The 22,746-nt window shown below is 36.4% G+C and overlaps 1 long non-coding RNA gene across 1 annotated transcript in view; it reads left to right on the top strand.

The window, feature by feature from the left end:
* LOC116718067 (uncharacterized) overlaps positions 1-14,854 on the top strand; it is a 52,603-nt gene extending 37,749 nt beyond the window's left edge. The window contains exons 5-7 of the long non-coding RNA XR_004338866.1: positions 2,517-2,568; positions 5,405-5,434; positions 13,709-14,854. This is a non-coding gene — a long non-coding RNA (uncharacterized LOC116718067). The remainder of the gene's footprint in view (positions 1-2,516; positions 2,569-5,404; positions 5,435-13,708) is intronic.
* Positions 14,855-22,746: the final 7,892 nt, after the last annotated feature.

The raw sequence follows: 22,746 nt of genomic DNA, 5'->3' as shown, positions 1-22,746 counted from the left end.
CAATGTACTCACAACTGAAATGAAAATAACTTAATAGAAATCATAATAAAAGCAAAACACTTTGATCCAGATTATGTATTTTTTCTGTCTCCGACTCAGATGTTGACTTGATGTTAGCTAGTTTGAGTATCCACTTTGAAGAAATGGAGAAACTCTCTGTTCTCCAGGAGATGAGACCCTGAGGTCTCCAACTGCCAGTCTCAGAGTAGTTCGATAGATCTTATCAAATAGATCTGGTTACCCAAGCTGTAGCTCTAAGAAGGTGGAGGACCTCCAAAAACAATATTAGCAGTATTGACATCTTTAATGTGTGGCAAAGGTCTAATCCCAGAGGTCGGTGCACTAATGGGGAAATATTGAGTGTTGCCAGAACAGAGGTTTTCTTCTAATCTTTCCATTATGTGCTTTGGACAACCACTTTCAGCTGGGATGAACATACAGAGATGGATGGGAGATAATGTGATCAATCCGGATACAATAAAAGGGGTGATAACTCAAAGTCATTCACACTCTCCGATGACTAGCCTGTCTGAAAGAATACTATTAAATCGGGATCTGTGAGCCATTTCCTCTCTCAGTCTCTTTCTATGGTCTGCTGAGTGATCTAATCAATGCACTTTCCATCTTTTTCCATTTCATCCTTGACTTATTGCAATCCTTGTAAAGTCTTTTCGGTGCCTCTCAGTTTAAACTTTTATCTTCCAGACCTTACCAGAAATCTAACACTTTCACGATTCCTTCAGCTGCCAGTACTTTAAAAAAAAAAATTTTTCAACACAAAGGTCAGTCGTGATGCATGACCAGTCAATAGGTTGAAGGACAGCAACCGCCATCCTCCGCTATTTTAAACGTGAACACGAGTTATACACATTTCCCTGACCATGGGGACTAGCAAGTTGGCAGAGGCTCTCAGAGCAGAAATTGCAAAGACACATCCAGTTCTGTGATGCAGAACTAAGACACCATTGCTGTGTTTTAGCAACATGAAATGCTCTTTTTTATGCCCGCAGCTCTATCAGAGCACCCTATCTCTGTTCCACATCCAGTCACACTGGTTCAGCACACCGGCTCCAGCAGCCAGCGGAGGGCACTGTAGCTGGCGATAACACACTGCATTGTCTCAGTTTATAACATGGTTGGCTGCGGTCTTGTGTTTTAACTCCAGCTGAAGTTGTTTTGGGCATGAAAGGGTTGTGTGGACTCTGAGAGACAGCAGCTGAGCTTAAAATTTCAGTTGCGATTTAGTTTTTGCATAATTGAAAAAAAGATTTACAAACAATACAATCACTTGCTTTGTATTTAACAGCTCCCTCTTGACATAATGGGGTGTGAACACAAGATCTCTGGGGGCCTCCAGTGATGTGAGGCACCAAGTTGCTGGGAGTGTTGTGGGTTTCACAGCAGCATCCCAATCTATCAAGCTTGTTCTGGTGTTTCCTGCTGGTTTCTGTTGGACGGGGATGCAGAGAATTTCAGGGTCAAGTCAATGCCTCAGGCTGTTTGTTGGGTTCCTCCAAAATGTCCAGAGCAGGATTTGTAATGTGGCATGGTACATTGCTCTCTCCTGCTGGCAGAAGTGGCTGCTACCTAAAGTGTCTCTGACACTTTGGGTCATGCTTAGTCTGCAGCTCTGGTGCAATGACACTTATTATCAGCTTAATATTCAATTATTATTGATTCATTGATTATCTATTTATCTGATCAGTTAAAAGGCTAATGAGGCTCATTGTTGTTATTTGGCTTCAGCAGAAGCCAAAATGTCTGACACAAACTATTCACTAAAGTAAACAAAAAACAAACGAAAAAAAAATAAATTCTGAAGACATTATTTTAAAACATAACATCATTTATATATATATGCAGTACAGACCAAAAGTTTGGACACACCTTCTAATTAAAATGGGTTTTCTTTATTTTCATGACTATTTATTAGGCAAGAAATCCCACTTATTAACCTGACAGGGCACACCTATGATGTGAAAACCATTTCAGGTGACTACCTCTTGAAGCTCATCAAGAAAATGCAGAGTGTGTGCAAAGCAGTAATCACAGCAAAAGGTTGCTACTTTGAAGAAACTAGAATATAAGGGGTATTTTCAGTTGTTTTACACTTTTTTGTTTAGTGCATATTTCCACATGTGTTATTCATAGTTTTGATGCCTTCAGTGTGAATCTGCAATGTCAATAGTCATGAAAATAAAGGAAACTCATTGAATTAAAAGGTGTGTCCAAACGTTTGGTCTGTACTGTATATATATATATATATATATATATATATATGTTTTTTTAAAGTAGATGAAGCAAGATTCAGGCCGCTATTATGCTTACTGTATGACCTAAATATATCTCTATATTTTTTCAACTTTTGATTCAGCAAAAAAGAGAAAAAAAAAAGACGAGATAAAAGACAAATTATTCAAGATATAAAAGCATTTTTACTGGTAATTCAAACATCTGTAAGAGAATGTGTTAATGGCTTTATCTTACTCCCTTCCCCCTTTTTCTCTCCTGCATAGATGCTGCCTACAAAGCCATTTTAGAAGCCGTGCCCCGAGTCCGTCTTTTAAAGTAAGTTTAAAAGCTTTCTCTTCAGAGACTTGCATTTGTGGCCACTTTGAAGTTAATCAGTTGCGGAAAGGAAGTGGGGAAAAAAAGTAGCACCAGAAACCCTTCCAGAGATCATTGGTTGCAGCTCAGTAACCACAGAAAATTAAGTGATTTTCTGCTTGCAAGACAGTGCATCTGGTTAAAGACGTTACATAGGCTAAAAAACAAAGCCAGAAAACATCTGATATTTTTCTAATTTGGTGTTATGTGCTATTATCACTACAATTTATTAACTAATAATTATTCAATTTGCCCATTTACATAAGGCTTTTTCCAAACAAGGTGTATGTCTCAGTGACATATAGACTCATTCGAAAGTTATTTTTTTCTCAATCATTTCTGGTGACCCAAAGAAAAAGGTGTCCTCTTTTTCTACACTCCCAACTCTGCTTATTTAATTTTTTTCTTTTTGATGTTCATGGTTTGGCTCAATTTTAGGCTTCGGTATTTGAATGCAAAGGAAAAGAAAAACTCGTACATTATGTCATAACTATTATGTCTAGGCAGTTTATATGTACAGGCTTTGCTGGCAGAATGAAACATATACAGAAATATACAAGTGTTAGGAGCAAGAATAGCAGGATGTTGAGCTATCAAGTAGTAACAATTACTGCCAATTTATGTTCCTATTGATCTACGACTTAGACTTTACATTAAAAAATCACGAGACGTTTGTAAGAGACTTAAGAGGTTTAAAGGGAAGGTTTAAAAAACTCCCACTGATTATTGAAAATGATATAATCAATTCACCATTTTATTTTTAAAATTAAATGTAACCAATAATGGATCAATTATTTTGTTCTGAAATCAAACTCTTTTTGCTTTGATTAATTATCTTTGTCGGTGTGTTTGTTTAATTTCCTGTCAGAAACAAACTTCTTGATGAAAGCGAGTTTCATCTAGATCCTCCAGGGTGAATAGATGTGGGCATAGCTGTTTTACCTTAAGAGTCTTCTGCAGGTATGAGCTCTTTTGTTTACTTATTTTGATGAAACTATAAACAAGGTTCATCAAATATTAAGTTATTTTCATATTAAAAGCATCTGTGATTGCACCAATTGGTCCAACCATTTCAGGTCTCTTAAAAACACGCTTCTTTAGAGTCAAGTGATGAATATTTTCCCTGAAGGGAATCAGCATGGTCAAAGCATCTGTATGTGGCAGTTGTTTCAACCAGTTCATGGCCACAAGCTCCAGTTCACAAGAGTCATGCAACAAGACAATGATCTGAAGAACACCAGTAAATGGTTTTAAAATGGTCATTTTATTGGAGAAGCCTATTTATAGTCAATTTTTCTTTTTGGCTCTAGAGGCCTTTTATTTGAAAGTGCTCAGTCAGGAAGGGAGGGTATTGAGAGAGAGGAAAGACATGCGCCAAAGGTTATCAGGCCAGGAATCTAACCTGTGACGGCCGTGTCGAGGACTAAGGCCTCCTTATGTGTGTCATGCTTAACCCCTGTGCCACCACAGCACCCCTGGAGAAGCCTATTTAATATCCAAATCTAAATGAGATGCTGTGTCATGACCCTGACCAGGCAATTTATGCTCGAAAATCCTCCAGTGAGAGTAATTAAAACAATGTTTAAAAAAAAAAAGAGTGGGCGAAAATTCCTCCGTAGGAATATAAAATACAGTTATGTCAAAAGCCTGATGGCAATGGTTACGATCAAGGGTGACCCAACCAATCACCGGGTCGTGGAGGCAATTACCTTTTCCAGATTGGGCCAAATTGGTTTGGATAGTTTTTTTGTTTTCCTTTTATCAAAATAAATTCATAATTTTAAAAACTGTTGGTTTTATGCAGTCTTGAGTCAATATGATGAAATTAGTTTGATGATGTGAAACATGTAAAAGTCTGACAAAAAGTAAAAACACAATAAATGAACTTACAATTACATAAACTTTAACCAATTAGAAATTTTTGATCTGCAACTTCCTTTTCTGACCCCATGTTTCAATCCCATTGAACGTCCTATGTTCCACGGTCAGCAGAGTAAAAGCTCATTTTAACCGGAAATACACCAAGATATCCAGGTACTAATAGTTGTGTTTAGAAGAGTAAAGGCTTTTTCAATGCTTTACTTTGAATGAAAGAAAAAGTGACATAGGCACTAAAAGCAAAAGTCAATAAAAAAAACAGATTTTTAATAGTGATTTTTTTTTTTGATGCGTCATCACACAAACTTCAATAGATTACATGAATAGTTTTACTCAAAACTAGTTGCCAGAGCAATGAACAAACACTTTATACCTTTGTTTGGATTTTTAAACTAAACTAAATGAAGAAATAAATAAAAGAAAAGAACAAAAGGTGTATTTATCAGACATCCTCCTATTCCCTTCAGGCTCCTCCTCTCTTATCAACCTTCTTGCAGTGCAGAGAGGAGGAGGAGATGTTGTGCTGTTGCTGAATGAGAACAACACTGTGTGCTGCAAAGATAATTACGTTTGCCAGAAAATGGCTAAGTGATTGTAAAAGCCCACATTTCCTCTTGATATTTGTGAAGAAGAAGAAGCGGAAGGAGAAGAAGGAGAAGCATAAAGTACAGATTTGACTGTTTTGTCTAATGTTTTTTTTTCTGATTTTCAAAAATCACCAAACAGCCTATTATTTGCAGCAACTTTCCAAAGTAGTCATGTAGGTGTCTTCTTAGGTGTAATTTTAGCAAATTCCTGTAAGACAGATTTAGCAGGAGCATTTTTCTGTAACATAGTGGTTATGCTGTGATGAAGTCACGATGATGCTGACAAGCACCAGCAGCTGTCTTAATGAAATCTTCATTTCATATCTTTTTAGATGGAGTTCTTATCTTGCCCGAGTGTTCTGGTGAGTTTCTGCTCACACTGAAGGCTGTAAGAAACTAAAGCGCCTTAACTGCAGCTTTTTGTTGCTGCCTCCTGCTGCTGCCACCTGCTTTAGTTCAGTTTCCAGGAAAGGCATCTCGAACAAGCTAATTGGCAGTCTCATGAAGTCGTTGCCCTCTCTCTGAGTCACGAGTGAACGCCTCAACTGGTGCAATGCATTTTTACTAGCTCTTTTCTCCAGTCCGGTCTTTGATGTGTTTGTTGTTGCAGGCAGTCAAACTAATGACTGATGAAAAAGAGAAGCAGAAATAAATGAATAATAGAGCCTAACTCCTGATGCAACATAATCCGCTTGTACGTTTTCTATTTAGAAACTAGAGATGGCTTCCACCTAATTTCACATAATTCTTTGTGATATGTTAAATAGTCCTAACTTACTGCCTTTTTGAACCTCGTCAGGGTTGTTCCGATAACGACAACAAAAAAGCCCCCAGCACTTTTCTGTTTTTCAAAACGGTGACTCGTCACTCACTAAAATGATTTAAGCTGAAAGGAAAAAGAGAAATTAAAAGGAAGAATACAAGACCTTCATGGACTTCTTTCCCTTCGTTTTTATCCACTGTCAAATTATTCCGCCTTGTTCCCAGCCGAGCTGCATGCTGAGACCTCTCTACCCCTGCTGTGACCTTTACAAATTTTGCCCTTTGGTGCTGCTTTGTGCAATGTGACCTTATTAAATTTTATTTTACGCCACGTGGTCAGAAATAAGTCCTCATTGGAACACTTGATGGGTGCGTTTCGTCAAGCGCAAACAAGCCAGGGAAATCGTTAAGATAGCGTTCTGGCCTAAGCAGAAGTATTAAGACACAGAGGGACGTGATATGGGGAGGACGGAGTAAAAGAGACATTTACAAAGACAGAAACAACAGAGGAGAAGAGAAAAGGAGGCTTTTGACAAGATTCCAGTACACAATGACTCATTACTCTACATCTGTGTGTCTGGCAGGGTAGTGGCTCTTTACACCACAGCAGCTGCCCAGTGCAGTCTAGCCAGCCTTTGAAACGCTTTGCTACCCTGCAGGGTGGAGACACCATGCATAATCTTTGTTTCATTCTGTTTGTCTCTGAGCTGCTCACGCTCTGGTGCTTTTTCTTCCCACACAGCATAAAAAATATATGCACATAAACCGAAGTACATAATTAAAAGTAAGGAAAGAATTAGGAAAGCTATGAATAAGCTTACTTTTTTTGTGTGTGTTTCACAGTAGCTGTAGGGAGGGTAACATCAATCATTCATTGACCACTTTGGTGTAAATCCAAAAAATACAGCATATTTCATTTTTAGAGCACACAGAGATGAATAGCAGGTCTATTCTTTAGGCTTTTTTTTGACCTATTTCCTTTGAAAAGATGGAGATTCAATTTCTCAGCCTAATAATTCAGTGATGACTGTGCTATCCTTCCATCCATCATTGGGTCAGCACATCAATATGTCAAACATCGTGACTGAACACCAGGTAAGAACTGGCATCTCGATCAGACACGGCTATATTTCATGTTTCGTGATAATTAGCTAAATGCTGGCTGTCATACTCAGATAAGCAACAGACTGTGGTGAATAACCTTCTTTAGAACCACGAAACAACATGAACGTATGCATTTCCGTACGCACAAATTTATGTCAAAGCACAGACTAGAACTGAAGAACTAAAGCTCCTGTCATGTAAATTTGTACAGTATGCCAAGATTTGCACAACAATGAACAAGGATACTTATTATGGGGAAAGACGATTCCTTTGTTGTGCAGCTGAAGCATGGCTACTGCAAATAGACAGTGATTAGTCTACACATTCAAGGTTTTTGTTGTTTTTTGCTCCTTTACTAAAATCAAGAGTTAAGAAGAGAGAGCTCCACCTCTTTAGCGTTAAAACTTAAAATAAATTCTGCAAGATCAGATGATTTTTATTTAGAAAGTATCCACTCCACTCTAAGCCACATAAAGCTGAATGTAGGATGTGGGAGTTATTCGCTGCATCCACACTTTGCCCCACATTTTGCACATTATTTGCAGTGCTATCTGCCATAATCTTGCATTGTCGTTCACAAAGCAAATAGAACCAAGGACAGGAGATGCAAACACCCTCATCAAATTCAGACAACGTGACACATTTCATGCCTTCTTATGTCAGACTGCAGTTTCGTTTGCTTCATAAACACATTTTGACTTTTTTTTTTTTTTTTTTTTGCTAAAAAACATATGATGCAAAAATGTGACGGAGGCAAATATGTCTTCATAGTGAGCTTAAGGATAAAATACAGAGCCACTCCTAAAAAACTGCCAGAGCAACATATCACAAAGGAATCACAGTGAGGATGCAAATATTTGCTTTTTCTTACAGAGTTACTTTTTGGAGAATTATTTAATCTTAAAGTCAATGGATGCAATATTCAGTCAATGAATCACAAAATAGTCCAAATGCAATATCAGTTTGTGCAATTTTGATATCACAAAAAAACTCTCTATTATGCAATTTGTTGATTATTGCATTCCAAAGATCAAAACGTCAAGCTTGGCTTATAAGTAATATCTGCAGGCAGCAAATATTACTCTCTTGTGAAGAGAGTCGCTTCCCTCTCTTTACAAACATAAGAGTGCACAAGATATCAGGAACATGTTGACTGATCAAAATACTATCATCAGTATTTTAAATTAATGGTGCCATTGTGTGAATTCTAATATTACTAACTCGAAGAGGAACGTTTGTAAAGACGGTTTTGCATTTTAAACAGGCAACCGAATTTAGTGAGCTTTACAAATTTGACTATTTGTGAAAATCATTTCTACAGTTTCAGTTTTATAAATTTCTGGGAAACTTAATACTTTTGCAACATGCCTCCTTTTGTTTGTAAAGGAAGCAGCGAGAGAGGTTGACAGCACTGATCTTACGTAATTGGAAGCTTTTTTGGTGAAAATTTACATAAATTTACATTAGGATGGGGAGCTTTCCTATGTGTTCCTGCATATTGCCTCATTTAAATGTGAGCAAAAGGTGCCAGTGCACAGAGACGCCATTAGCACTGCAGTTTGAGGTATAAATCCCTCTTTGCAAAGGATTAAAGGGATAGTTTCTGACTTTTGAAGTGAAGTTCTGAAGAGTTAATATTTTAGCTGCAGTAGAAATCTCTCTTAGTCTTTTCATTTAGTATAAATGCAGACTATTTGTTCCCACAGCATAAAACTAACTACATGATTTGGCCCGAAGCAGAAATCCCCCCTCAAATAACTCAAACCTAAAAAATGCCACAGCTGTTTTTGCAAATATTATTACATTGATTTTTAAAAAAATTTTTTTAACATTGCCTTTTTATCAGAAACTTAAAAGCTGGTCTTTCTGTCAGACATTCAAAAAAGTACATTTTGGACATTCTTGGCCTTTTTATATGTAGAAGTAGGATTTTTCACCCGAGTAGTTGAATAGAAAAGAAAAACTCTCGGAGCCCCTGAGTTGTACAATCTGTGCATTCTGTGATTATTCATGCATGTAGATTTATTTAAAAGATTATATTTATCTTTATATTTATTTATGAGCTTCAACAATTTTCTTAATCATAATGCAGAACCTTTCCACCCCAGTAAAAAAAAAAAAACAATAGCAAAAAGTTTCAAAGCTTATAAAAATGGGAGTTTTGAAAAGAGTGACAGAAAAGTATCCACACTTGGTCATCAGTGCATTTTTTTTTCTCAGAGGTCTCGCTGAAGGAGATATATTTCAACTTTACATTAAAGAAGCCATTAGACATCCCTCTTGCTCTTTACACAGACTGAAACCCCACTAGGCTTTAAAAAAAGGATCAAGGCAAAATTAAACTACTTCCTTCCTCCTTACTTAAAGTAAAAATAGATCTGCCACTGTAGAATTGGTAATGACAACAGGGCGGGTAAGATTTTCTCCCCCCTTTTATCCAATCACAGTCTTGATGTCCTTGAGGATGGCTGACAGAAAGATGGATGAATCTTTTCAAGCTTTGATGGCTAATCCTATCAAGGATGTAGTCACCGTCTTCAAAATGTAATTAAAAATTCCAGCTAAAATTACTTGCTGTATCTTTAACGAAATATTCTGGGCCATTAATGATCTCATGCTGCTACAAGATTTTAGTCATTTCTGACACACCTGTTTAACTGTCTACACCCCTGCTTCACCATTTAGAAATGTTTTATTCAAACCACATTTGTGTGTCTCTGTTTTCTGATAACACAATTTCTGTTTGCTTCTGGGAGCTACATTTTCTTCAACAGGCCTGGCAGACTATGGGGTCATTTAGGCTGTGATTATACTTTTTCAAATTTTGAAAGAGTGGGAGAGCAGAGTGGGGCAAAAAGTGTCTGCACTGCAGCTGCTTTACAGCTGGAAGGTCAGTGGTTCCAATCTCCACAAATAGTTGAAAGCAAAACGCAATTCTCCATTGTGTTGATGTGGATGTTCATCTTCACCTTTTAATTTTGACTTACAAATCCATCCATGTGTACCAACGGCCATTAAAAAAAAATGTATCACAGACAGCATTGACTTTAAAATGCTTCGAAACCAATTAAAAAAATTCAGTAGTTCACGATTCACACTGTGAGCTCTCTCTCTTCTGCAGTCCATCAAGGTAAGACTCAGAAAATTTCCATTTCAGTGAATGCATCTCATGCAGAGAATGTCCTGCTGTGAAGAGCACTCAACTCTAAAAATAAAACTCAATTAGATAAACATGCTAAAAAAAAAAGAAGAGTGCTATCAACTAGGCATAAACATAAATCTTCTCGAATAATTTTTGGTTGTTGATTTTATTACCTTGAAAGTGAGGCACATTTGTAGGTTCACATTGCTTGTGAAGAAACTTGACAATGATGTGCAGTGAATTAGAAAAGGGAAACTACATGTGGCATGGCTGGGAACTATAAAATATGATAACGATTAGCAAAGACATATGCGGTAAAGGGATAATAATGTATATGTCATAATCTATCATGTGGAAAAATACAAAACAGTTCAATTTCCATTGAATTCAACAGCTAGCCTTGCAAAAATATTCAAGCCCCTCAAACTTCTTCATATTTTGTGGTTGCAGTGATTATGCATTTCAGTGCTATTTTATGTGACAGACCAACACCAGTACACAGATAATTATCAAGTGGAAAGAATTGGTTTTCAAAATGTTTTACAAATAAAATGCACATGTTGATTTCTTTCTTGACGTTTTGCATTTTCAACAAATTAAACTCTAGTAGATTGAACAAACAGCCCCTGTAAACACCAGTTTTCAATTCTTCCCATGTATTTTCACTTGGATTTATGTTTGTTGACTGATTGGGTATTTTTAACATGTGAATATGGTTGGAACCAAACCAATGCATTGTAGCAGCGACTGTATGTTCAGAGCTGTTGTCTTGGCGATGAACCTCTGTCATTGGTTTTCTTACATGATCCCCTTGAATTTAGCTCCATTCATCTTTTCCATCAACTTTGACCAACTATTGTTCTGTTTGATTTTTGAGTTTTGACTGATGTCATAAAGAATTAACAGCAATCACATTAAGCAAAAGCACCCTGCAAAGCTGTTATTTTTGTTGGGGGGGAAAAAAAAGAAGATTGTAATGATTTATTTGAGAAACAACAGATTGGTTTGACACATATTAGACTGAAATATGTTTGATCATCTCAACGTCAACAGCACTTTAACTCGGAGACATTAAAATGAGAGCAGAATTTTAATTGTGAGTGGAAAAATGAACAGCTCGAGACCTCAATGCTGCTCCTCTTGGTGCTAATGTAAACACAGAATATCACTGTAGAGGGTTGGAAAATACCATTAAAATTGCAATTCAGTTTATTTCCTATTCCAGATTCCCCTGCATCTCCCGTATTTGGAAAAAAACTAAAAGCCTTGTTTTTTTTCCCCGAGATATTTTGCACATGCACATTTTTAAAGAATGAGAGAAAAGGTTAAAACAATCAGGCTGCTCATCTGCTGCAAAGTTCTGAGCCAGAGTACTGATGTGATTCATGCAGACAAAACACTCTTTATTCAGTCCTGACAGTCTGTATCTTCATAAGATTTGATTTTTTTTTTTTTTTAAGTGACATGACAGCGTAAATCCAGTAGTGCACCCTGGCAATGCTAAGTGTTGCTTTTATGGATTAAAAAAAACTTATTTGAAATGAGGTTACTGTTATTTATTAAACGCAACTGCTAATAGCTGCAGTTTGCTTTACAATACTCAACTTTGTGCTACATATCTCAGTCATTTTTACAATGCTTAGACTGAATGTCAGGCTTTTTCCTGGTTACTCTGTCACAGGCTGGTTTTAATGCACGTAGCACCCAAAAGCAGTGCTTTTTAATTTGAATTTCCTTTTTAAGTCTTCTCTGACTGTTTGCCCTTTGTTAAAATTATGAAGATACTTTGAGAAAATTTTCTCCCAGATGACTTTATTTCCAGCTGAACTTTGTGTCATTTTGCATCAGCTAGCCACATTCTGCTTCATGTAACCTTTCGGCCGTGCAACATGAACTTCAACTGCATTTGGTCAGTGCTGCTTCATACGTTTCACTAGCAATTTTGATTTTCTGCTAGCAACTATCCTTCTCAGTAAACGTACTTTAACAGTAGCCTCATTTTGAATTGGTAAATTAAAAATCAGCAATTTCCCTGAGGTGCAACATTGTTTCGCTTTCTTATTTTTCTCATTAAAAATATCCAGACTTTGCAACTAAAACATTTTTTTTTAAATTTACCAGAGATTTGTTCTATATTCTGTTTAACTGTGCAAAAAAAACAAACAAAACAGTGTTCTTGTAGAACTGAGATTTGAAGAACAATATCCTGCCATCTCTTGTACAATTTTTTATTAGTCCTGTCCAGCTTGTTGTTGTTATGCACCCTCAGGTACTTGTAGAATTGCACCATGTCCTCCTCCTCACTCTGTTTTCTGACAGGTGTCATTGACTCCCGCGCAGTAATAAGCAGTAAAGCCATTGTAAATGACAGCCTTCATTCCGTGAGGACACATGCACTCCTGATGAGGGGCCACTTCAAAGGTGACAACAGCCCCAGAGAATGAGTTGTCACTTGATTGTTTGAGGAACACAGGAGTGACAGTCTATATATGGTGCCTGTTTCAGCTGCCATCTCAGCCCAAATGAACACTCGCTGCATACACCTGGCTCTGGATTTCTACATCGTTGGTCACAAAATACCAAATATAACAACTGCTCCTGGGAAAGTTTTTTTTTTTTCTTTTCTTTTCTTTTTTTTTAAGACAGGCTTCATTAAATTGGTAGAATCCTGATGAAATTGGCAATTTGTTTACCAAATACTACAGTTGTAGTTGTTAAACAAACAAAACACATCATGCTAAACTGTAGAAGGATTTATTTTCCATTGGCATCTGAAAGCATATGTTTTGAAATGATAAAAAAGACTATAAAATAAGAAGAGAACATCAGGTTTTTTTTTTTTCTTTTGGTTTACTCCGATTCTTTATTAAGGAATTTTCTGCTGGACGATTCACTGTGGGAATGTTGGTTCCAAAATTAAGATTGTCATTCAAAGGAAAGCAGCGAAACAGACTGCTGCTGGTATAATTTAAATTAATTCAATTCTGCAATTGATAGTTTCTTCATATGCAGATATACTATACAAGCTGAGAAACATTTTGGATATAAATAGCAAATATAAAGCAAAGTTACGTTATCCCGCCTTTTGTAAAAAACTGTTTCCATTGTTTTATGATAATACTTTAAACTGTCAGAACATTTATGAGCCTATTTTTACTACAGATTGTTTATGTATTGCACCATTTTTAAGCCCTCTTTGTGTGACTTTTGCAAAGCAAGTGTTTCAGAAAAAATATTTGTCATTATTCATGAATGGAGTAGGAAAGGAAGTCCCTCCTCCTCATCTTAATTTTCTTTCAAATTTTCTTACAAGAGCTCGTTACCTAAATGTTGTTGTCTTTTGTTTTTGATTTCTTATTTTCTTATTTTTCTTATAATAACTGCCATATTATTGAAAATTATTAATTCGAACTACATTCAAAAAGAAAATAATTTTAGCTTAAATGGTGATATACAGTATATGTCCACATGCTTTGCATGGACAGTAAGATCGTCAATATTAGTTTTAGTGCTGATCTTTTATCACTTTTGCTTGGTTTTTATATTTAAAGGGTTCTTTCAGATTCATATTGATCAAACATCTAACTTTAGATTCCGTCTGTCCATCTTGGTCTGTCTACCTTCGCAGGTTTGGGGAGGTTTGGTGTCCATCTCCAGGGACGGTGGGAGGCAGGACCCGCCCTGGACAGGGTCACCACTCCACGACAGTGCTGGTCCAGACATATCTTATGAGAAAAAAGTCAAGGATCTCTTCATTTAATTCAATGCTAACTCAAAAATAACCTACGGAACATCATATCATTACCAAAGCCCAGGAGCTTAACATGAGGAGTCAATGTTGGATAGAAAATAATTTCTGCTGTGTGTTTTCTTCCCTTGTTCTGTTTTTTCATAAGTACTTGGAAAAAATTGCTGTGAACATTACAAGATCAAAGAAACTCACATCTCTCTAAAAATTGCCATGGGTGCAACTGAAATTATTCAGTGTGATCCACTAAATTATTTCAAATAAATCTTTCCACAGTAAAAAAAAGAATCCAAAGCATCAAACGTCAGACTGCTGTTATTACATTCACTCCACTCCAGAATCAGTGGATCAAGGATGAATTCTGCATCATATCAAAGACTGATTGAAGGTGTATGTAAGATATCCAGCTGAAAGTTGAATGCCCATGATTTTTATTGTGTTTTTAATAATCAGCACAATACTAAATAATGTAAGAGAAAAAAAAAAGCTTCACAGGTTTCTGCAGTGGCCCTTTGGAAACACAGATTTGGATCCCATTTGTGAACATTACATGTTAGGAAAAACCCTGTTTGGTGTCTTCTTGGAACTAAAGAAAATAAGTACAGATGAGTGATAGGAAACCGCCCTCAGGAAGTGGCAGAAAATGTAACAAAACAAATGCAGAAATCAAGGAGAGAAAACAATTTTTGAATTATCATTCATGTGCACACTGTATGAAAGTAGTTCAAATATATTTTTAATCGCATTGTGTTAAAAAGAGTGATCGGTTTTTGTAATGTTTTTTTATAGTGTTTGTGTGTAAAAAAAAAAATGCAATGAATTATCATACATCATGCTGTCCTAGAAAGTCTCAAAAGACTTCAAACTGAATGGGGGAATATACATACAAATTATGCTTCCAGTTTTCAGAGCTGACATGAATATTTGTTGGCCTGTTAAAGATGTTGAGGAGTTTTAATTATTAAATTTCTCTTACATAGAGGCTTCAAAATGCCAGGGCAGCTGCAGCATCAGCATTGTTTGGGGGAAAAAAAAAGAAGTTATTTACATAATGAATTCTTATTCATCTAGCGTTGTGCTTAACAGCGTAGAGAAACACAGCACGGCATCTGAATGCAATGTTATGATGATCCGACACTGTTACGACTAAAATAATAATTAGTTTCCTGCTTGTTCTTGGAGAATGGCTCAGTTGAAGAGTGGTTGTCTTCTAACAAGAAGATCGGTGGTTTGATTTCTGGTATGTCTATGTGTGAAAGTGTCCTTGGGGCAGACACTGGTCCCCTAATGATAATAATGATAATTACTGTTCAGTAATATAAGGAAGAAAGTATAAACAGCACTTTGCAATTTTCAATTTTGATTTTTTAAGTTACAACCGCAAGCTTTGTTTTGCACAAAGTAGTTCTGAATTGTGAAGTCGACAAAAAATGATGCATGTCTGAAACTTTTTACAAATAAAAATCTGAAAAGTGTGGCGTGCAAATGTATTTAGCTCATGTCACTCCCTAAAGAAAGCCAGAGAAATCACTCTGTTAGTAAAACGTCTATGCTGGTGTGTAATTTAATCTCAATTTAAATGCAGCTGTTCTGTCAAGGCTTTTAAAACAGCATCATCAAGTCGCTGACACACACACCAGACAAATCAGGGATAAAGTTTTGAAGAAATAAAAAGAAAATGTTCAGCTATAAAACAATTTCCCAAGTTTAGCACGTCTCACTGATGGGCGTTTAACACATTTCTCAGAATGAACACATTCACAGACGTCACAACTGCAAAGCAACTAAGACATGGCAGCCCACATGAAGTGACGCGCTAGGGATGGGAAGCATTCAGCAGAAGCAGCCAAGAAGTCCATGGAAACTACCATCAGCTGTAAAGGTCGGCAACATCATGGGGAGGGAAGAACGGAAAGGAATTGCTAACATGTTCATTTTTCACTCCTGTGTCATGTATCTGATGGTTGTAATCGCTACGTATCACAATCTGTAAAACTAGCATTGACTTGTAAAATGTCGGTAAAACTTTTTACAACAGTCAACATGCCAGTGATTAATAATCACGGCTTCTAATGCAGTTTGAGTAAAAAGTTATGTTCTGATATAATTGCTGTAAAATAATGCTAACTTTAAAGCCCAATGTTCAGCGCATAGGCAAATTCATTGTTTTTTTTTCCTTCTGCAAAGTGATGCAAATGAGAAGCTGTGGGCTTTTAATGCTGATGGCCTAGCAGGTCTGTCCCTCACGCCTGCCCAGTCTATAACAGATAAAAAGCTAATCACTTCCCTGCCGCCTCTCTCAGAGTAAACTTTCTGTTATTTACTTCACTGATCAACACAACATCTCAATCCGTTTCTTTCAATGTTATTTTAATGCACAAATATCATGCCGTCTACTTTCCCGTTTCTTTTCCTTAATGCTGATGCACTAATGATGATTCATTATTGACGGGCTCCAGAAGGTTTCGGCTATCTTAAATCCCAAAATGTCATCTGCCATGAAGGAAGGGAGGATGATGTCAAAAGGTGAACTGGTTTTAGGTTAATTAATTTAGTTCGGGTCATAAGTTCCTTCAGTTAATGAATGTATCTCACATTTCTCTCCCTTGTGCGCCATGTGACATTAACACCTCTCTCCCAATTGACCAGAAGCATCACCACCAAGTATTAGATGAGGAAGGTTTTAGAGCCACAATTTCAGCTGAAGACAAATTTAAAATGTTATTTCCATTGAAAGATTTCAAAGTAAATATATAGACATTGTAAAAACTACATTATGTAAGGTGAAAAATTAAGTTAAAAACGAAGATTAAAAATTATACTCAGTGAATTATCCATATTTTCTAAATATTACAATGATAAAATATTAATGTTGCTGAATAACATGCAATACTGTGCATAACTCTGGAATCATCAATTATTTTGTAGGGAATTATCAATTCTGACATTTTGCTTTAAATATCCTTGGGCTTTGAAAGTCTTTTAAGGACTTTTTTTTTTTTTTTTTAACTTGTTTGCTTTTATTATTGTCAGCCCATTTGGTTATAAGAAATTCCCTGATAGCAAATCATTGCAGGTTTTGCTTTCTTGCCTCCTTTCTTTCTGAAGAAACAAACAACAGTCACTATAATTTTCTTCTCCTGCTTCGGTTTTGATTTGTGGTTTTCTTTATCAGTACTTTGTGTGGCACCAGCTGTTGTATTATTGCTCCACCTGTTGCATCATTGTTCTTGGCGTAAATAATCCTTGTGATTTGAGTCAGCAAACCGAATTACTTGAACCTGCCGCCTTTGTGATGAGTTTTTCTAACTAGAGGAGCAATTTGACTGAATCATCAAAGTCAGACATGTTTGGAACATTGTGAAATATTTGTGTCCATACATCTAGACTTAATTCAACACTTTACAGCTCAATTGAGACCAGCTAAGAATGGCTTAGTGCCACTGGTCTAAAAAAAGAAAATTAAAGAAACAAATATAGATATTAATGAATTAAGCGCCTCAGCATGTCATTACAGTACAGAGAAGGCCAAAAAGTTTGCATACAACAAAAAAATCAGTTAAATAATCTGAGCATCTTTTAGGCTCTGTGTCGGGTCTTTGGCAAAACTTGACTTGTTTCTTTAAGACATGACTTTCAAATTCTATTAATCTGCTCCTGAAAACTTTATAGGGCCGAAGCCCCCATCTTGTGTGTTCAGTTTTCAATTTTTTATACAAACATTGCACTTCATGCTGTGATAGTCAGGTAGAAGGACTAGACTGAAAATGAGTGAAGAAGCAGATAAAGTTCAAATATAAACTTTGAAGGACCTTCAGGAAGCTCAGAGAGATATTGATCAAAACTACTTTAAAAGATTAAAAGAAAACCTGACTCCTTCAAAACAGAGTAAGAAGAAATAAGGTGTGATTTGAAACTTTTGCGAAATGGACTTCAACCATTACATGGAGTATTATTCACTGCAGATTTATTGCTGCAGTGTAATCCCTAATTTCTGTTTCTTTCATTTTTCCACATCTAGGTAATGCAGGTCTTTGATTTATTTTTATTTATGTCAGTCTTTCCACACAATTAGTTGGTCAATCACTATTGTTTTAAAACCAAACTTAAATAAAAATGCAATGCGTTGTGTAACTCATCACTCCTGTGCTGCCTTTTTATAGCCAAAGGAGATTATACTCATGTTAAATTCACATAATAATCTGGAGGCATGTTATTGAAACATGGTCTAAAAAAATCAACGTTTATCCCTCACTAAATAATACAAGTCTGAAAATACAGACACATTCATTAATGTGTAAAAAAGAAGAATGCCTTGTAACATAAAATCCTTCAGAGCAAACCTTTTTATTTATAATGTCTTTTGGGATACATCAAGATTAAACTTTAGAACAGTAATGAAAGTAATTACATTTTGATGATGGTGGTCATCACAGTATTAATGGCATGCCATTGTAGGGAAACTGTAACTCTTAACTTGCTTGATGAAAAGCTTTTGGAAGGTGTTTTGGATAAGTACCTAAATTTATTTCATCTTCCACCAGACAGTGTTGCAATTCATCATCATAAAACTGCTCATCTGAAAAAAAGCTCTTCTTGGATTAAATAAAATCTAATTTCCTCCCTAATTTATGTAACAAATTGCTTTTATTCACAATTATACCTTTAATTCTCCCCTTTATTCGCAACTGCGCGCAGCTCCAACATTTATTTGCGAGACATAAAACTTCAAGTTCGGTTCGGAGGAGCACTAAACTCCGCAACAAAGTTCCCACCCCCACAAAGTTTAAAACCAGGTCACAGCGTAAACACATAATCTCTTTGTTGAAAAGCTGCAGCAACATCCTTTTTATTCAATAACTAAGATGATTGACAGCCTCTTCCATAGCTACTGACAACATAAAAGCCAGCATGCCAGTAAATCACCCAACTCTCTTAATTCCTTGGAAAAAAAAAAAGAAAACAGTACAAACATCCCTCCACATTGCCCTTCTACATGCCCACAATCCATCCCCCAGGATTTAAGCGGCCCTAATAACAAGCAAACCAAGGCCACGAGCCCTGCGATTATTCCATCCCTTAATTAGAATTCTCATTATTTACAGAGTGAAGGGAAAGACTCTGCAGTCACATTCACATCAAAGGCGTCATCCAAAGGCAAAGATGATAATTAGATAGTCTAATCTGTTCTCTGAAGTGTCTGTTCCAAATCAACATTTCTGGAGTGTTTGTTTTCCTTCCCCTTCTCCCTTTGCTTTGCTAAGAGACTGATCAATTAAAAAAATATTCACTGGTGACTCGTTTTCATTCTGCCATGTGCAGCTCTTTCTCTTTGCTTCATTATCGCTGACGAATGTGATTCCTACGCACTTCTCTCATATTTATTCTTCAGGAAGGAAGTCTGAGAATAAATGAGCTTCATGTGTGATTTTTGGAAAAAATTGATGAGTGCGTTTCAGCTGCATGCACAAACGTTGTCCCCTCTTTTTGGGCGTCTTTGCTGCACTGTACTGTCTCTCGGCTGCATCAACAGATGGCACTGTTCCCCTGCTAAGTGACTCGAGTGGACCGCGTCTCTCATCCCATTCTCTCGTGCTGCTATTTCTTTCTTCTTCACGTCTCTGCCTCTGTCTGTCTCATTCCCCCTTTCCCATTTACTTAAGCAGAATGAGGGCACCGGCGAGTCATTAAGTGTAACCGCTACCTGAGATTAGTGAGAAGAGCTCAAATGAAGTGTCACTAATATGAGGATTACAACAGCAAAGCCACCTGAAGTCCTCCTGGATCCGCTCCTAAACATGAGATGTAGAATACGGCGTTGAGGGATGCAGTGGAAACAATGTTTACGACACTTGTATCTGTTTTAGAGATATCATTTGGTTCCCGTTTGTTTCTACGTGATCATGCAGTCTGAGGTCTAAGCTACGTAAGCCACTAAAAATGAAATAAATCGGCAGCAAAAATTGAAAAGTTGTTGCCTCTGTTTAAAATAATGCAGGTTTTAATACATTTGAAAAACAAATGAAATGTATTTTATTGGAGTAGACTGCAGATGACTAATAAATGTAAATAATCTCAATAAACGGGAGCGTCTCACTGCTGACATCGTGGAATGTCTGTGGGAGACAATAATATTGAATTTACACTAACAGTGGTAATGTAGTTGCGGTTTTGGATTCAGTTTGCAGGCCTCGTAATGCGTATTTATTTCACCGGGAAACACAAGCTGCATATTCCCCCAACCAAAGGTTTAGAACCACTCTGCAAAACTAGAAGATCATCTTCCACTGGCCTCTCGAATATAAGATGTTATCTTAGCTGGAAACTCTTAATTTAAAGCATCTCCCTGTGAGGATTATTAAGATTTTCCTGATTTCTTAAAACTAGCGGCTCTGCTGACTAATCTTATGTCTTCGAAGGAAATGTGTTGCATTTTTCATAAGCAATATGTTGAAAGGGACGTTCCAGTTTGGGGTTTTATTTACTTTGGGTTATCATATGGATAGATGCAATTCAAAATTATGTAAAATTCACTAGATATAGGAAAAATAAATATAAACACAGAAGGGTTTTGGTTTTTCCTCTACTCGGTGTCTAAGAAAAGTAGATAAAATACAAGTTTGCTAATGCTCCTGTTGTTTCTAGTTATGAAAATAGATTTTAAGATTACAAAAACATAGGCCCAAAGGTTGCCCTGTATTTGCCTATATTTATCGCACACATTGATATTGAGTTAGACGTTTCATAAATCAAAATAGTACAACGATTTTAGTGGACAAACCTCTAAGGTCAGCTTCCCATGAATAAGAATAGACAATTTGAGGCGGCATCATGTTTTACCTAACTGCAACACATTCTAAAGGTCAATATATATAACTTTTAGTGAAGTCAGGTAGAAGCTGATCTAATAGGTTTTGTTTGATTGAACCTTTTTTTTTCAAAGCCTTAGTTTGGGTAATTTGAAGTGGGGGTTTGTGAAGCAACTTTCAATGTCAGTTTCTTTACCTGTTGTAGAAAAGTGCTCCGTCACCTTGATGGAAAAGTAGGTAAATCCCTGAAGTCGGGTGCAGCTAAGAAACCCATCAGATGCATGCCTCATCAGCTTATTTAGTGAATGAGCAGCTGGTACATTTTTCAAATAGCTATGAGACCTGAAAAGACCAGGAATGTGCAATCATTGATTCAGCTGCACAAAATTTAAATGCTTACACCATTCTCAGAAGAGCTGGAGCAGACTGATGAATCACAGCACAACTCCACATAGGACAAAACACAGGCAAACTTATTAAGGTCCTTTTGTAAAATTGTAACTATTACAAATATAGGCTTATCTCCCACTTATGTAAATAAAATATTTTTGTTTTGATTTGTTTTTAAAATATTGAGGTCAGTTATAGCGGTCAGCACTGACTTCCACCATTCCAAGGATTTCTTCACTCTAACAAGCCACAGTGATGTGAAATCCTTCTACAGGCAAGTAAATGTTTAACAAAAGTTCAATTCAAAAAATTGAAACTAAAGCTAATTAAGGTAATCTGTGAAAAACATCCAGGTCATCTGGCTCCTCCCAGTGGTCCTGCTGCCATCTGCTTCCAATCAAAAACAACCAATTAGTGGAGGAGGGATGTCAGTCAAGCTCATGTACGGACTACACACACCCTTCCTAATGTTACAGGAATAACACAATTTCTCAGGTTTACGGTATTCTCCATTTAAGGAGCTGTGAAGCCAAGGTTGTAGCACAGCAGAGATATGCTTGTTTTTTGACAAAGTCCATGGTTTTCTCAGAACAGTGTACTAATGTATATAGACAAAGTATTTTTTCTTTTCTATCAGTATCTTCTTTCTGTTTTTTTTTTTTGACAGTCCAATTCTAAAAGTTCAACATTTTATACAATGTATGTATTCACTTTACCCACTGAAAAGAGCAGAACATTACAAACCATTAAACGTTTGAACATATACAAAAGATGAAAATAACAACATACGTCAAATGGATTTAACATTACAATAATTCTGAGAAAATTAGTAGAAAAATATCTAGCAACAACACACTGAATGACCATTGACAGAGTCAGTATAAGGCCTCCATTATGTTAAGAAAACCAAGTATTTTTCTCAGTGAAGTAAACACTAAATTACGTCACTTCCTCTGGAGGAGTTGAGATTTTCTCTATTCCCCTGAACACAGATGACATTGTCCTTATTTTCTGTGCACATTTTATGCTTTAACATATACGACATGATATACGGCATATATGTTACATATGATATACGGTATTTATCCAACATAATATAAACCACAGGGATGTTTTGGTGAATACACTGCATGTGTGGTATTGCAAGGACTTGATGTGATGGGGTATTTTCTAGCTATAAAAATATCCCATCAGTGACCACAGAGAAAAAAGGATGTAGGTTGATTGAAGAGCCAGTATTTAGAGTTGGATGTTTTTTATCCTTGTATCTGAATGAACCAATCTGTCTCCTAAGTTAGAGGAACGTTTAAATGTAATCAGGGTGGGTGGGTAGAACTGATGAAGTTCAACGATGGATCCCTCTTGAATATATTCCAATCTTGTAGAGTTATAATTTATTTTATTTGTCTGCCAGCTGTGCGCAAAAAATGATTTTAAAGAAAACTACTTTTTTTTTTTTTTTTTTTTAACCAGTAGTGATTCTTACTCAGTTTAGCGCCCTTTGATAGATAAGTTATTACAGATAAACTTCTCTACAGAAACCTGATTGACATTTTAGGATCTTTGGACTCAAACTCAGTTGTTCCATCTCAAGAACTGACTAAAAGGGATATTTTGAATTAGGCACGTTGGGTGGTTACTTTCAGCTCTCAATATGGTGCTCCTACTCAAAGCTGTGAAAGCAGGAAGTTTCAACTGTATTATTGCCACCATTGTAAA

The sequence above is a fragment of the Xiphophorus hellerii genome, chromosome 4, assembly GCF_003331165.1.
Source record: "Xiphophorus hellerii strain 12219 chromosome 4, Xiphophorus_hellerii-4.1, whole genome shotgun sequence".
NCBI classification, from domain to species: Eukaryota; Metazoa; Chordata; class Actinopteri; order Cyprinodontiformes; family Poeciliidae; genus Xiphophorus; species Xiphophorus hellerii.
Note: the sequence above shows the minus strand (reverse complement) of the source record. Positions and strands in the feature narration are given on the sequence as shown.